General features: G+C 46.0%; 1 protein-coding gene across 2 annotated transcripts in view; it reads right to left on the bottom strand.

Moving 5' to 3' along the window:
- The window catches only part of dek (DEK proto-oncogene), a 61,854-nt gene extending 52,152 nt beyond the window's left edge, over positions 1–9,702 (bottom strand). For both annotated transcript variants that reach the window (XM_070880636.1, XM_070880637.1), the window contains exon 1: positions 9,595–9,702. The gene's annotated coding sequence lies outside the window, so the exon portion shown is untranslated. The remainder of the gene's footprint in view (positions 1–9,594) is intronic.
- Positions 9,703–13,262: the final 3,560 nt, after the last annotated feature.

Below are 13,262 nucleotides of genomic sequence, written 5' to 3'. Positions count from 1 at the left end.
GTGGAGCAGGCTCGAGGGGCCGTATGGCCTACTGCTGCTTCTATTGCTTATGTTCTTAGAACAAATTCCTCCTCATCTCAGTTTTAAATGGGCGGTCCCTTATTCTGAGACTATGTCCCCTGGAAATATCCTCTCTGCATCAACCGTGTCGAGCCCCATTAGCATGGACCAATCAGAAAGCCATCAGGAACTCCAATTATTTCGACAAAATATTTCAATAAACTAGACAAATTTAAAATGGGCATATGACATAATGGAAAGATGCCAATACCACCCCACAAAGCGAGAATAGCACAAGTCATTTATAAATCTTTGCGGCCACACCAGATAGTGGCACTTTCCTCATACAAGACATTATCACAGTGCTCGGTTGAATTATCTCCAAATTCCTGTGCATAACCAAGTTTATTGCACTCCCATAGTTTGTTTCTCTGCTTGCCCAACACCTATAAAATGAAAACCCACAAAAAGCAGAAACAAGCAATACTAAATTAAGGCACTACAATTGAAACTTTCAAACAGTATGAAAATTTTCATGAGAATCATTTAGCTTTTCTCTCTCCTCTCAAAGCTACATGTAGGTTATCTTAGGTACTGAAGCTGGGATCAGAATTACACTTCTTTGGAATTAGGACATTTGGTGTAGTACTTTAACCCCACCTAGAACTAAAAACAAGAAATGCCCCCACGAAGACCTAAAACTAAAAACCAGAAATGCTCCCGTGAAGACAGTTACCACATATTTGGAAGAGGTTAATTTGTGATGCTGTAATATGTTAAGGAACAGTTATAAATAACTAAATTGTATTGTCTCCAACAGGAGCTTGTATCCCAAGAAATTTGGTCATGCATGAAGCAGAATTTGACTTTTTCCAATAATGCATCTTTCCGATTCTTGCCAACTCTGTCCTAACAATTATAATTTAACTAGCACAATATGCCATTATGGTTCAAAAAATGTTAGAGCGTGAGTCAGCTCAAGCATATTAAGTACACATAATGAACTGAATTTCAGGCATAGCCACAAGGAGTGAAAGGAGATCAGTCTGAATTGCAAAATGCCTGTAGCACTCTAGAAGAGAGAACAGTGACTTGCTGCCTTTAACGTAGTGAAACCTCCCAAAGTACTGCACAGGTGCATCGAACAAAATTTGACACCAAGCCACTCAAGGAGATATTAGGGCAGAAAAGATTGCTTTAAAGGAGCGCCTTAAAAGGAGGAAAAAGGGGTAGAGGTTTGGGGAGTGAATTCCACAACTTAGGGCTAGACAGCTGAAGGCACAGCCGGTAGTGGCGGAGCAATTAAAATTCGAGGTACGCAAGGAGGACAGAATTGGAGGAGCGTAGATATCTACGAGGGTTTTAGAGCTGGAAGAGGTTAGAGAAATAGGGAGCGGTGAGGCCATCAAGGGATTTGAAAATAAGGATGAGAATTTAAAACAAAAAAAAAACAAGACTTAGCTCAACTGGGAGCAAATGTAGGTCAGCGCGCACAGGGGTAATGGGTGAATGGTACTTGGTACATTGAAGTATTATCTGATAGCTAGGAACCAATAACTGAAAGCTCTCAATCAATTTTCTCTCCCTTAGATTTCATGCATGGATGAACAGCTTCAGCACAAATATCACAATCACAAACAATAATTTGCATTAATACAAGTATCTTTAACATAAAAAGAATCTTAAAGTGCTTCATAGGGTGGAATAAGCACTGAACAATGGTGAGAGAGGTGACCAAAAGATTGTTCATAAAGATGGGCCCTAAGGAAGCCTTTAAGAGTCATTTAGGAAAGGCATTCCAGAGAATAAAGCCAAAGCAGCTGAAGGCTCTGCCACCAATGGTGGGGCAAAAAAAAAAGAGGAAGGTACAGAGAAAGCTCATCAGCAGACCAATCAGTACTGAGTGGGTTGCAGATGTAGGGCAAGGTAAGGACATGGAGGGATTTGAAGATGAGGACAAGGATATTAAATTTAACGCATTGAACTACAGGGTGCCAGTTTAAGTTAGCAAGCATGGGAGGGCGAGTGGGACAGGATACCAGAAACTGAGTTCTAGATGGGCTGGAGGTTGTAGAGGGACAGAGGAGTAATCAAGTCAAAATACCACTAAAGCAGATAAAGGTTTCAGCTGCAGTGGGGTAAAATAGGGGTGGCAGGGGGTACGTTTGTCGAGGTGAAAGTAGGTGGCACTGGATTGAACAGGACACTGAGGTTTAACTTGATTCAAGCTGTACAAGAGGCCAGACACTGGGCTCAATTTTGCCCAATCCCGTTTTCTGGCGAATTGCCAAGAGTTTTTTCCAGGCCAGAAATATTTTGCCAAAGTTTCCACGATGTATAATTCAAATTTGGTGTCATGCAGTGTGTCCAGTCGCCTCAGGGAGGATGGAGCCTGTTGTCTGCACCGAAAAAACGATACTGCACCTTCTGCGCATACGCGACCAAAAAAAAGTGACATTTTGACATCATTTCAATAGACGCGCATGCGCAGTACACTTCCGGAGTGGCAATCGGCCATTTTTAAAGAGCCAGCTGTGTGTGTGAGAAAGAGTGCTGTGTGAGAGCATTGGAAAAAAAAAATCGGATCTGCAGCAATACAAGATTCAACGCAGTGTAAGGACCAAGAATTTCTTACAGGATGAACTGGAGGCACCAGTTACTGTGATTGAGACCAGATGGCAGGAGCTGGACACCAGCAGAGGTGACATAAAAGTACCACTAAAAGAAAAGAAACGCTGGAACCAAGTTGCAGAAGATTACTGCGCAATGGTGACCATCACGAGATCTGGAGGCCAGTGTAAAAAGTGGCAGGACCTTGGGCAAGTAGTTAGTGTAAGTAATATTTTCATTTATTCACTGGAATTACAATTGTAAATGTGACCATCTGTATGTCCCACCAGCAGAAAGACACCCTCTCTAAATCTTTGCAGAGGAAGGTGGCACACAGAGAGAACTCGAACAGGAAGAGGCCCAGCAAATCTGCAGCCACTGACACCCTTGGAAGAGAGGGTCGCTGCTTTGATGGGTCCTGCCTGGAGAAAAGCAACCACCACTGCACAAGCTGGGCCGACACTCGAGGGAGAGGGCAAGTACTGCAAATTCCAGAGTCTGGCTTTGCTAAATGTTAAGTACTGCGCGGGCAGCCATGTTTCGGTTCCTGGGGATGTCGCCATCCGCTACGCTTCGGTTGATGCAATGTGCTATCATTCATCGTGGTCCTTCAAATCAGCCTGCTGCCTGCGCTGTGTGAGCCTACTCATGCCACCCACCCTGCCCCTTCCTCTGCTGCTAACCATTTGTCTGTGTTCTGTTATATTTTGCAGAACTTGAGGCCAACCCAGAAGATTCAGACGAGGACGAACCTGAAGAGGAGAACAAGAGCATGGGAGTGAAGGGGAAGAAATGGATAAAGCCCCCACTGTTTTACTGACTTTGGTGGGGGTGCAGATGCCGCCCATTGAGGTGCCAGCTCCTTCCATGACTAGTGGTTTGAGTGTTGGTGGGACATCCCATGGTTTCCTAATGTCCGAGGCTGCAGGTCCCAGTGGTGTGCTGCAGCGAGGCACACCCAGGGCCCCACCTTCCAAGGCTGTGGGTCCCAGTGGTGAGGTACGAGCCACACATGTGGGGAGAAGGGGAAGGAGAGCTCGACTGCACTCTCCTGAGGCGCAGGATCTAACAGATGTGGTTCAGACGATGGCAATGAGCGGGGAGAGCATTGACCTTACGCGATCACTCCTGGACATCATCAGTGGGGTTGGTGATGAGGTAGCGGGACTGTCGGGAGAAGTAACAGCAATCTCACGAGAAATGGGAATGATGTCAGTGAACAGGTAGCCGAGACAGCTTTGCTCAACATGAGGGAGGAAATGTTACATGTCGTTGAGACACTGTCAGGGCGCATGAGGGATGGCATGTTGCAGTTAGCTGCTGCAATAAGGGAACACGCCCAGACCCTGCGCTCATTGACAGAATCAACTGCCACTCCCACTTCAATCCCCACACCAGCCTCTGAAGAGCCTCAAGCCGAGCCCTCCACATTGCCGCCCCCCACCCCCTGCCGCCGCCCCACCTCCTTCGACAGGTGCGCAGTACCAGAGACACTGCCACCGCCTGCGGGCAGGGGTGGTGGAGTCACCAAGAACAAGCATGGCGGACGGTCTTAGAATAAGGTGGAGGAGAGCCTTTCTTTGCTGCTGCTGTTATTATTATTGTTGTTCTCAAATTAAAAGATTTTTGTAAGTTATATAAATTTACAAGTTTAAAAGTTAGTAAGTGATCTTAAAGTTTTTAAGTGATCGTAACTGAAAACTAAAGTTTTGATACAAGAATCAATTTTATTAAAGTTAAGTACAAAGAACTGTGTTAAACTTTTGAATAAAATATATTTTACATTAAATTTGAATCATTTTCATTATTTGTTCCATTATTAACAGCAGGCAGGACAGGTTGTTTGTTCTTTCTCCCCAAGGTCTGTATGGATGGACTTCTCCCCCACTCATTGGGCCCAAGTTTCCACATGACTTGCACCTGATTTTTAGGAGCAACTGGTGGAGAACGGACTCCCTTAGAAATCGCAATTCTCCACATTTTTTTTTCTGCAGTTCTAGTCAGGTAGAACAGTTCTACTTTGGAACAGAATTTTTTCTTCAAAAGGGGGCGTGTCCGGCCACTGACGCCTGATTTTTTTTCCACAGTGAAAACGTACTCCAAACTAAAGTAGAATGGAGCAAGTGAAGATTTTTGTAGAACTGAAAAAACCTGTTCTACACATTAAAAAATCAGGCGCAGGTTACAAATTAGACATAGAGAACACGGTGGGGGGGGGGGGGGGGGGGAGGGAAGTCATTAAATTCTATAATAAATCCTTATTTATACTTATACAAATATTATATAAATAAATCCAACCTGAATAAACATTTATAAGCAAAGAAAAGATTAAATAAACCATCTTCCTACCTGTGTGAAAGTGCTTCAGCCAGGGAGAATTCTGCAGCCGTTCGTGCCGCTGAGCGCGAGGGGGGGGGGGGGGGGGGGAAGACAGCGGTTTGTTGCCGCGGAGGGGAGGGAGGGGAAGGAGACAGCGGCTTGTTGCCGTGGAGGGGAGGGGAGGGAGACAGCGGCTTGTTGCCGTGGAGAGAGGGGAAGGAGACAGCGGCTTGTTGCCGTGGAGGGAGGGGAAGGAAACAGCGGCTTGTTGCCGTGGAGAGAGGGGAAGGAGACAGCGGCTTGTTACCGTGGAGGGAGACAGCGGCTTGTTGCCGCGCAGGGGAGGGGAGGGAGGGGAAGGAGAGAGCCATTTGTTGCCGCGGAGGGGAGGGAGGGGAAGGAGACAGTGAGAAGGGTAGCCTCAGTGCTGGTGGCAATGTGATTTTATTAAAAAATGTTCAAAAATTAAACAGCTACAAAGAACTACAAAAATGGCCGAGTGCCAATGTTTTTCTCACACTGAGCATGCGCGAACGCTCCAACGCGCAGCGTTGCCGGCAGGAAAAAAACTAATTTAAATAGTACCCGCCCCCTCCCACTTACAAAATCGGCGCGAGTGTAGGCTCCGCCCCCCTGGGCACCGCGCCAAACAGACAAGGAGCTGCAAAGCGCTCGAGAATAGCGCGGTTTTTTTCTGGCGCCGTTTTAGGCGCGAAAAACGGGCGCCCAGCTCGGAGGGGCGCCCGTTTTTTACCCTGTGGAAACGTGGGCCCCAAGTCCGGACGCGGGGCCAATTCTGACAGCCGACGCTACGACCCTCCAGACCTGCTTGAAAACGTTCACTGGTGGCGTGAGTAAAAAAAAAAGAAAACTTCAGAAATCCAAGAAACTTCCAAGTACTCCGTTGAAAGGTAAAAAAAGTTGAACTTTATTAAGGGTACTTCAAGTGTTAGAGACTCCCTCCAAAAAATTTGATGTAAAACAATGGCGTCTTTCAGAGCCGACTTTTCAATGTGCGCTGCTTTCTGTGAATTCACCAGAAGGTTTTTCGGGAGTGGCCAGATACGCCGATCTAGGATAACAAAAATTTGGGCAAACTGCGAAAAATGCTGAAAACTGGTACAGACATGACGTCAAAAAAACCTAACCTAGAACAATCGTAACTAAGGCAATTACGCCGACGCAGATTCCGGGGGAAACTTTGAATTAAATAATTACGTCAGAAAAAAAGGCGTGCGCCAAAAAACGGCACAAATGACCATGGAAAATTGAGCCCTAGGAGTTGGAAGCAAGGGTCAATACTGGACTAGAAAACACCCCAGTCTCACAACACAAAGATCAAACTTCACTAGCACATGAGCCCTGCAATATAAGCAGATTATCCCTGTAAGAGAAGGGATAACCATCCATGGCTAACTAAGGAAATAAGGGATGGTATCAAATTGAAAACAAGGGCATACAAAGTGGCCAAAACTAGTGGGAGGCCAGAGGATTGGGAAACTTTTAAAAGCCAGCAAAGAATGACTAAAAAAAAAAGATAGATTATGAAAGTAAACTAGCACGGAATATAAAACAGATAGTAAGAGTTTCTACGGGTACATAAAAAGGAAAAGAGTGGCTAAAGTAAATGTTGGCCCCTTGGAGGATGAGACTAGGGAATTAATAATGGGGAACAGGGAAATGGCAGAGAATTGAACAAATATTTTGTATCGGTTCAAGGTAGAAGACACTAAAAATATACCAATAATGGATAATCAAGGGGCTAGAGGGAGGGAGGAACTTAATACAATCACTATGACTAAAGTAGTAATACTCGGTAAAATAATGGGACTAAAGGTGGACAAGTCCCCTGGAACTGATGGCTTGCATCTTAGGGTCTTAAAAGAAGTGGCTGCAGAGATAGTGGATGCATTGGTTGTAATCTACCAAAATTCCCTGGATTCTGGGGAGGTCCCAGTGGATTGGAAAACTGCAAATGTAACGCCCCTATTTAAAAAAGGAGGCAGACAGAAAGCAGGAAACTATAGACCAGTTAGCCTAACATCTGTCGTAGGAAAAATGCTGGAGTCCATTTTTAAGGAAGCAGTAGCAGGACATTTGGTAAAGCATAATTCAATGAAGCAGTCAGCATGGTTTTATGCAAGGGAAATCATGCTGGAGTTCTTTTGAGGATGTAACGAGCAGCGTGGGTAAGGGGTAACCAGTGGATGTGGTGTATTTGGATGTCCAGAAGGCATTTGATAGGGTGCCACATAAAAGGTTACTGCACAAGTAAAAGTTCACGGGGTTGGGGGTAATATATTAGCATGTATAGATGATTGGCAAATGAACAGAAAACAGAGTCGGTATAAATAGGTAATTTTCCGTTGGCAAACAGTAACTAGTGGGGTTGGTTACCACAGGGATCGGTGCTGGGGCCTCAACTATTTACAATCTATATTAATGACTTGGATGTAGGGACCGAGTGTAATGTAGCCAAGTTTGCAGATAATACAAAGAAGGGTGGGAAAGCAAATTGTGAGGAGGACACAAGAAATTTGGAAAGGGATATAGACAGGCTAAATGAATGAGCAAAAATTTGGCAGATGGAGTATAAAATGGGAAAGTATGAGGTTATCCACTTCGGCAGAAAAAATACAAAAGCAAATTATTTAAATGGAGAAAAATTGCAAAGTGCTGCAGTACAGAGGGACCTGGGGGTCCTTATGCATGAAACACAAAAAGTTAGTATGCAGTCACAGCAAGTAATCAGGAAGGCAAATGGAATGTCGGCCTTTATTGCAAGGGGGATAGAGTATAAAAGCAGACAAACAACAACTGTACAGGGTATTGGTGAGGCCACACCTGGAGTACTGCGTACAGTTTTGGTCTCCGTATTTAAGGAAGGATATACTTGCATTGGAGGCTGTTCAGAGAAGGTTCACTAGGTTGATTCTGGAGATGAGTGGGTTGACTTTTGAAGATAGGTTGAGTAGGTTGGGCCTATACTCATTGGAGTTCAGAAGAATGAGAGGTGACCTTGTTGAAACATAGATAATGAGGGGTCTCGACAAGGTGCATGCAGAGAGGATATTTCCACTCATAGGGGAAACTAAAACTCGGTGGCATAGTCTCAGAATAAGGGGCTGCCCATTTAAAACTGAGATGAGGAGGTATTTCTTCTCGGAGGGTTGTAAATCTGTGGAATTCTCTGCCCCAGAGAGCTGTGGAGGCTGGGTCATTGAATATATTCAAAGACGGAGACAGACAGATTTTTGAGCGATAAGGGAATAAAGGGTTATGGGGAGCGGGCACAGAAGTGGAGGGGAGTCCACGATCAGATCAGTCACGATCTTATTAAATGGCAGAGCAGGCTCAAGGGGCCAAATGGCCTGCTCCTATTTCTTAATTTTTTATTACATTAGTGAACTGGCACCCATATAGCATTGCTGGTAATATTCAGAAAGAGACTTGTATGCAATAGAATTTATGCAGCCAGGTTAATGTTGCATCTTCAGTGATAGGACTGTGCCACAGTACTCTCACAAAACACAACAGTTTTCAATAATGGATTATAGAAAGATTGAATGTTTTCTAATCATAAAATACCATTTGGCCCATCGTGCCTCCTCTTTGTGGGAGCTATCTAATTAGTCCCCTGCTATTTCCTCACGGCTCTGCAATTTTCCCTAACCAAGTATTTATCCAATGTATACATTCTATAGAGTCAAACGGTAACATCTCAATAGTTATTCTAATTGTGTTCCAGATTATATAACATTTTTGTTGAAAGAATATCATTTACTGAGCTCTCATGGAGCCCATTTGGCATATTTCAGCAAAAAAACACTGAAATGAACCGACACAAGTCAAGCGAGTTTTTGGTGGACGTAGGTTTCATGACATTAGTTTACTAGTTCAATCGAGATGATAATGACATTTATTTTCCTGTAAATGTTGTTCACAGACCATTGGAGCCTATTTTAATATATATATATTTCAATAGGCAGAATGCTGGTACTGTAATCAGATGATTTACCATTTGTTTTGTAACATTTCCCCAATCCCTCTTCCGAAAGCAGTAAACCTCCAATATTACTTCCAATTAACACGGTCTCGTCGATCTTAACCCCTTTAGAAGTGGGCTGGGTGAGAAACTGCTTCATTCTACTGGAAGATCCGATGGCGGGAAACACAAAACACTTCTCCCAGGCAAGAAACGGGGGCGGGAGAGAGGGAGAGATAGATCGATCGGATTTAACAATGCACAGCGGCCTTTAAACCTGCCACACTCCAGATTGATTATGGTGCAAATTACTGAAGACACAGCCTAGCCCGGACGTGCAATCAGTCGCCTCTGTAAACAGCGCTCTTGTTGTTTGCTCCGCATCCCTCCGAGGGAATGGCGGCATCATTATCTCGCGGCCTGAACCTCTCTCCGGCCCCGGTGTGCGAGTTAAGAGTCCGTCCTAGGTGATCTAGAGCCGAGGTGCGAATTCTTATCAGCCTGGCCCGGGAGCTGCCCAATTGACAAGGTCGATCGGTTTGCGGAGCCACGGCGGCCTGCTCCGAGTACCGGAGGACGGCGCGGTGTGGCGCCTTTTCTCCGTCTCCCTCCTGGGAGACTTTCCCCCACCACCCCACAAAAGACGAAAGGCAGGAAGACCCGGAACGTGCGGGACTTACCTGCGTGTGAAGCCGGAACAGCCACTTTCTGTCAGTCGGTGACTCGGATCCGAAACGGCAGTCTAACAGTCGCTCGGTTCAAAATGGCAGTTGTGGCGCACGCGGGAAAACGGTGACCAATCGGAGCAAAGAAAGGGAGAGAGTGCGGAGGGGCTCTTAGCAACCGGGGCACAGGCTGCGAGCGATGTGTATGTATACAGACCAATGTGGCACCGGAGGTACTGCAGTGCATGCGGGATACAGGGATCAAAATTACAATTGGCAAAAATGTTTGTCAGTTATGCTATAACTTGGAACTTATTGTTTGTGCCCCTTTAAAAAGGGGGCACTTCCGGTTTAAGTATTTCCGATTGATGATTTAATGATCCGAATTGATTAGCTAGAGTAGTAGAGCAATGTGCATACAGAGGAATATGATGTGAGACGGACATTTCTTCGTCTGCACAGAGAGAGCAATGTGGATACATAGAGGACATCTGCTGCTGAAACCCTCATCCATGCTTTTGTTACCTCCAACATCATCATCATCATAGGCAGTCCATCGAAATCGAGGAAGACATGATTCCACTCTAAAAGTGAGTTCTTGGGTGACTGAGCAGTCCAATACAGGAATTACAGTCGCTATCTGTCCCACCTGTGACAATCGTTGAAGGAAAGGGTGGGTGGGGAGTCTGGTTTGCCACATGCTCCTTCTGCTGCCTGCGCTTGCTTTCTGCATAATCTCGGCGACGAGACTTGAGGTGCACAGCGCCTTCCCGGATGCTCTTCCCGCACTTAGGCCGGTCTTGGGCCAGGGACTCCCAGGTATCGGTGGGAATGTTGCATTTTATCAAGGAGGCTTTGAGGGTGTTTTTTTTGCAAACGTCAGCAAACATAAAATGATGTGAGGGTGTCCTTGATACGTTTCCTCTGCCCACCTGGGGCTCGTTTGCCGTGTAGAAGTTCCGAGTAGAGCACTTGCTTTGGGAGTCTTGTATCAGGCATACGAACAACGGAGCTGGTCGAGTGTGGTCAGTGCTTCGATGCTGGGGATGTTGCCTGATCGAGGACACTAACGTTGGTGCGTCTGTCCTGCCAGGGGATTGGCAGGATCTTGCAGAGACATCGTTGGTGGTATTTCTCCAGCGATTTGAGGTGTCTACTGTCTATGGTCCACGTCTCTGAGCCATACAGGAGGACGGGCATCACTACAGCCCTGTAGGCCAGAAGCTTGGTGCCAGATTTGAGGGCTTGATCTTCGAACATTCTCTTCCTCAGGCAGCCGAAGGTTGTGCTGGCGCACTGGAGACGGTGTTGAACCTCGGCGTCGATGTCTGCCCTTGCTGATAATAGGCACCCGAGGTATGGAAAGTGGTCCACGTTGTCCAAGGCCATGCTGTGGATCTTGTTGACTGGGGGCGGGGCAGTGCTGTGTGGTGGGATCAGGTTGGTGGAGGACCTTTGTCTTACGGATGTTTAGTGTAAAACCCATGCTTTCATGCGCCTCAGTAAAGATGTTGACTATGACTTGGAGTTCAGCCTCTGAATGTGCACAGACGCAAGCGTCATCTGGGCACTGTAGCTCGACAACGGAGGATGGGGCGGTCTTTGATCTGGCCTGGAGACGACAAAGGTTGAACAGGTTCCCAATGATTCTGTAGTTTAGTTCCACTCCAGCGGAGTGCTTGTTGAGTGTGAGGTGGAGCATTGCAGCGAGGAAGATCGAGAAGAGGGTTGGCATGATGACGCAGCCCTGCTTGACTCCAGTCTTGACGTGGATTGGTTCTGTGATGAATCTTTGGTCAGGTGCGCGACCGTGCATCAATCACGAGGCTCCGCGTCGGCTGCTCACCAGTTGCTGCTGCTGGAAGAGGTACCGCGCAGTAAATTTAAAGGGACCGCGCACGAAAAAAAAATTGGAGAGAACATTGCTCTACACTGGACAATTCCAATCCACTCCTGGCCAGCTTCCCACCTTGCACCCTTCATAAACTGCAATAGCTTATCCAAAACTCTGCTGCTCGTATCCTAACCCGCACCAAGTCCTGTTCACCCATCAATCCTGTGCTTGCTGACCGACATCAACCAGGTTTCCTCCCCTGCCAAGGCAATTAAATGCCTTTTTTCAAAGTCACCAATGGCATCCTATGTGGCTGACCATTTTAATCTATCCTTCCTCATCCTTCTCAACCTGTCGACAGCCTTTGACACGGTTGACCACATCATCCACCTCCCAACACCTCCTCTGTTGTCCAGCTGGGGGTGATTGCCCTCATCTGGTTCCATTCCTATCTATCCAGTCGTAGCCAGAGAATCTCCTGCAATGGGTTCTCTTCCTGCTCCTGCACCGTTAAATAAGAACATAAGAAATAGGAGCAGGCGTAGGCCATACGGCCCCTCGAGCCTGCTCCGCCATTTAATACGATTGTGAATGTATGTGGAAGAATCATGAAAGGGTTAATAAAATGGTTCTAGGAATCAATAAGAACAGACAGACTTGGTTTCCCGTGAGAAAGTAGTGGACAAAGTAGCTTGTGTGACCATCACTGATAAACAAGGGTTTATGGCCATGACTTGATAAGGTGCACATTTGCTTCGCGTGATTAAGCCAAGCTATCCTAACACGTAGGAGGTTTTGGTGTCCCTGAGCAATTCTGCTTGTTGCAATTCCGCTCGTAAAAGCATAAAGTGTTCTCAAGATAAACAGGCTGTCAATTCATGAAGCCCTAGTAACACACTGTGATTGATGAAGCAGGCCATACCTCCTTCAGTTTGTAAGAATAAAAGGGATGCGTCTATGAGGATAGGCAGACCTTTTGTCTGCCTGCCCCGGAATCTGTAGACTCTGTGCTGGCAGTTTGGTAACAGGTCCGAAGCTGCTTCAATAAAGACGTAAAGATTGAAGGTATCTGACTCGATTATTGTCGAATGCAGCTGACCACCCGAACTAGGACTTAACACGATCATGGCTGATCCGATCATGGACTCCGGTCCACTTCCCTGCCCGCTCTCCATAACCCCTTATTCCCATCGTTTAAGAAACTGTCTTTTTCTGTCAAATTTATTCGATGTCCCACCTTCCACAGCTCTCTGAGACAGCGAATTCCACAGATTTACAACCCTCTGAGAGAAGAAATTTCTCCTCATCTCAGTTTTAAATGGGCGGCCTCTTATTCTAAGATTATGCCCTCTAGTACCCCATTCTTGTTTTCTCTCCATACCCCTTGATCCTTTTAGCCGTAAGGGCCACATCTAACTCCCTTTTGAATATATCTAACGAACTAGCCTCAACAACTTTCTGTGGTAAAGAATTCCACAGGTTCACAATTCTCTGAGTGAAGAAGTTTCTCCTCATCTCGATCCTAAATGGCTTACCCCTTATCCTTAGATTGTGACCCCTGGTTCTGGACTTCCCCAACATCGGGAACATTCTTCCTGCATCTAACCTGTCCAATCCCGTCAGAATTTTATATGTTTCTATGAGATCACCTCTCATTCTTCTAAATTCCAGTGAATATAAGCCTAGTCGATCCAGTCTTTCTTCATATGTCAGTCCTGCCATCCCGGGAATCAGTCTGGTAAACCTTCGCTGCACTCAATAGCAAGAATGTCCTTCCTCAGATTAAGAGACCAAAACTGCACACAATACTCGAGGTGTGGTCTCACCAAGGCCCTGTACAACTGCAGTA

Source organism: Pristiophorus japonicus, chromosome 5 (genome assembly GCF_044704955.1).
Source record: "Pristiophorus japonicus isolate sPriJap1 chromosome 5, sPriJap1.hap1, whole genome shotgun sequence".
NCBI lineage: Eukaryota > Metazoa > Chordata > Chondrichthyes > Pristiophoridae > Pristiophorus > Pristiophorus japonicus.
Note: the sequence above shows the minus strand (reverse complement) of the source record. Positions and strands in the feature narration are given on the sequence as shown.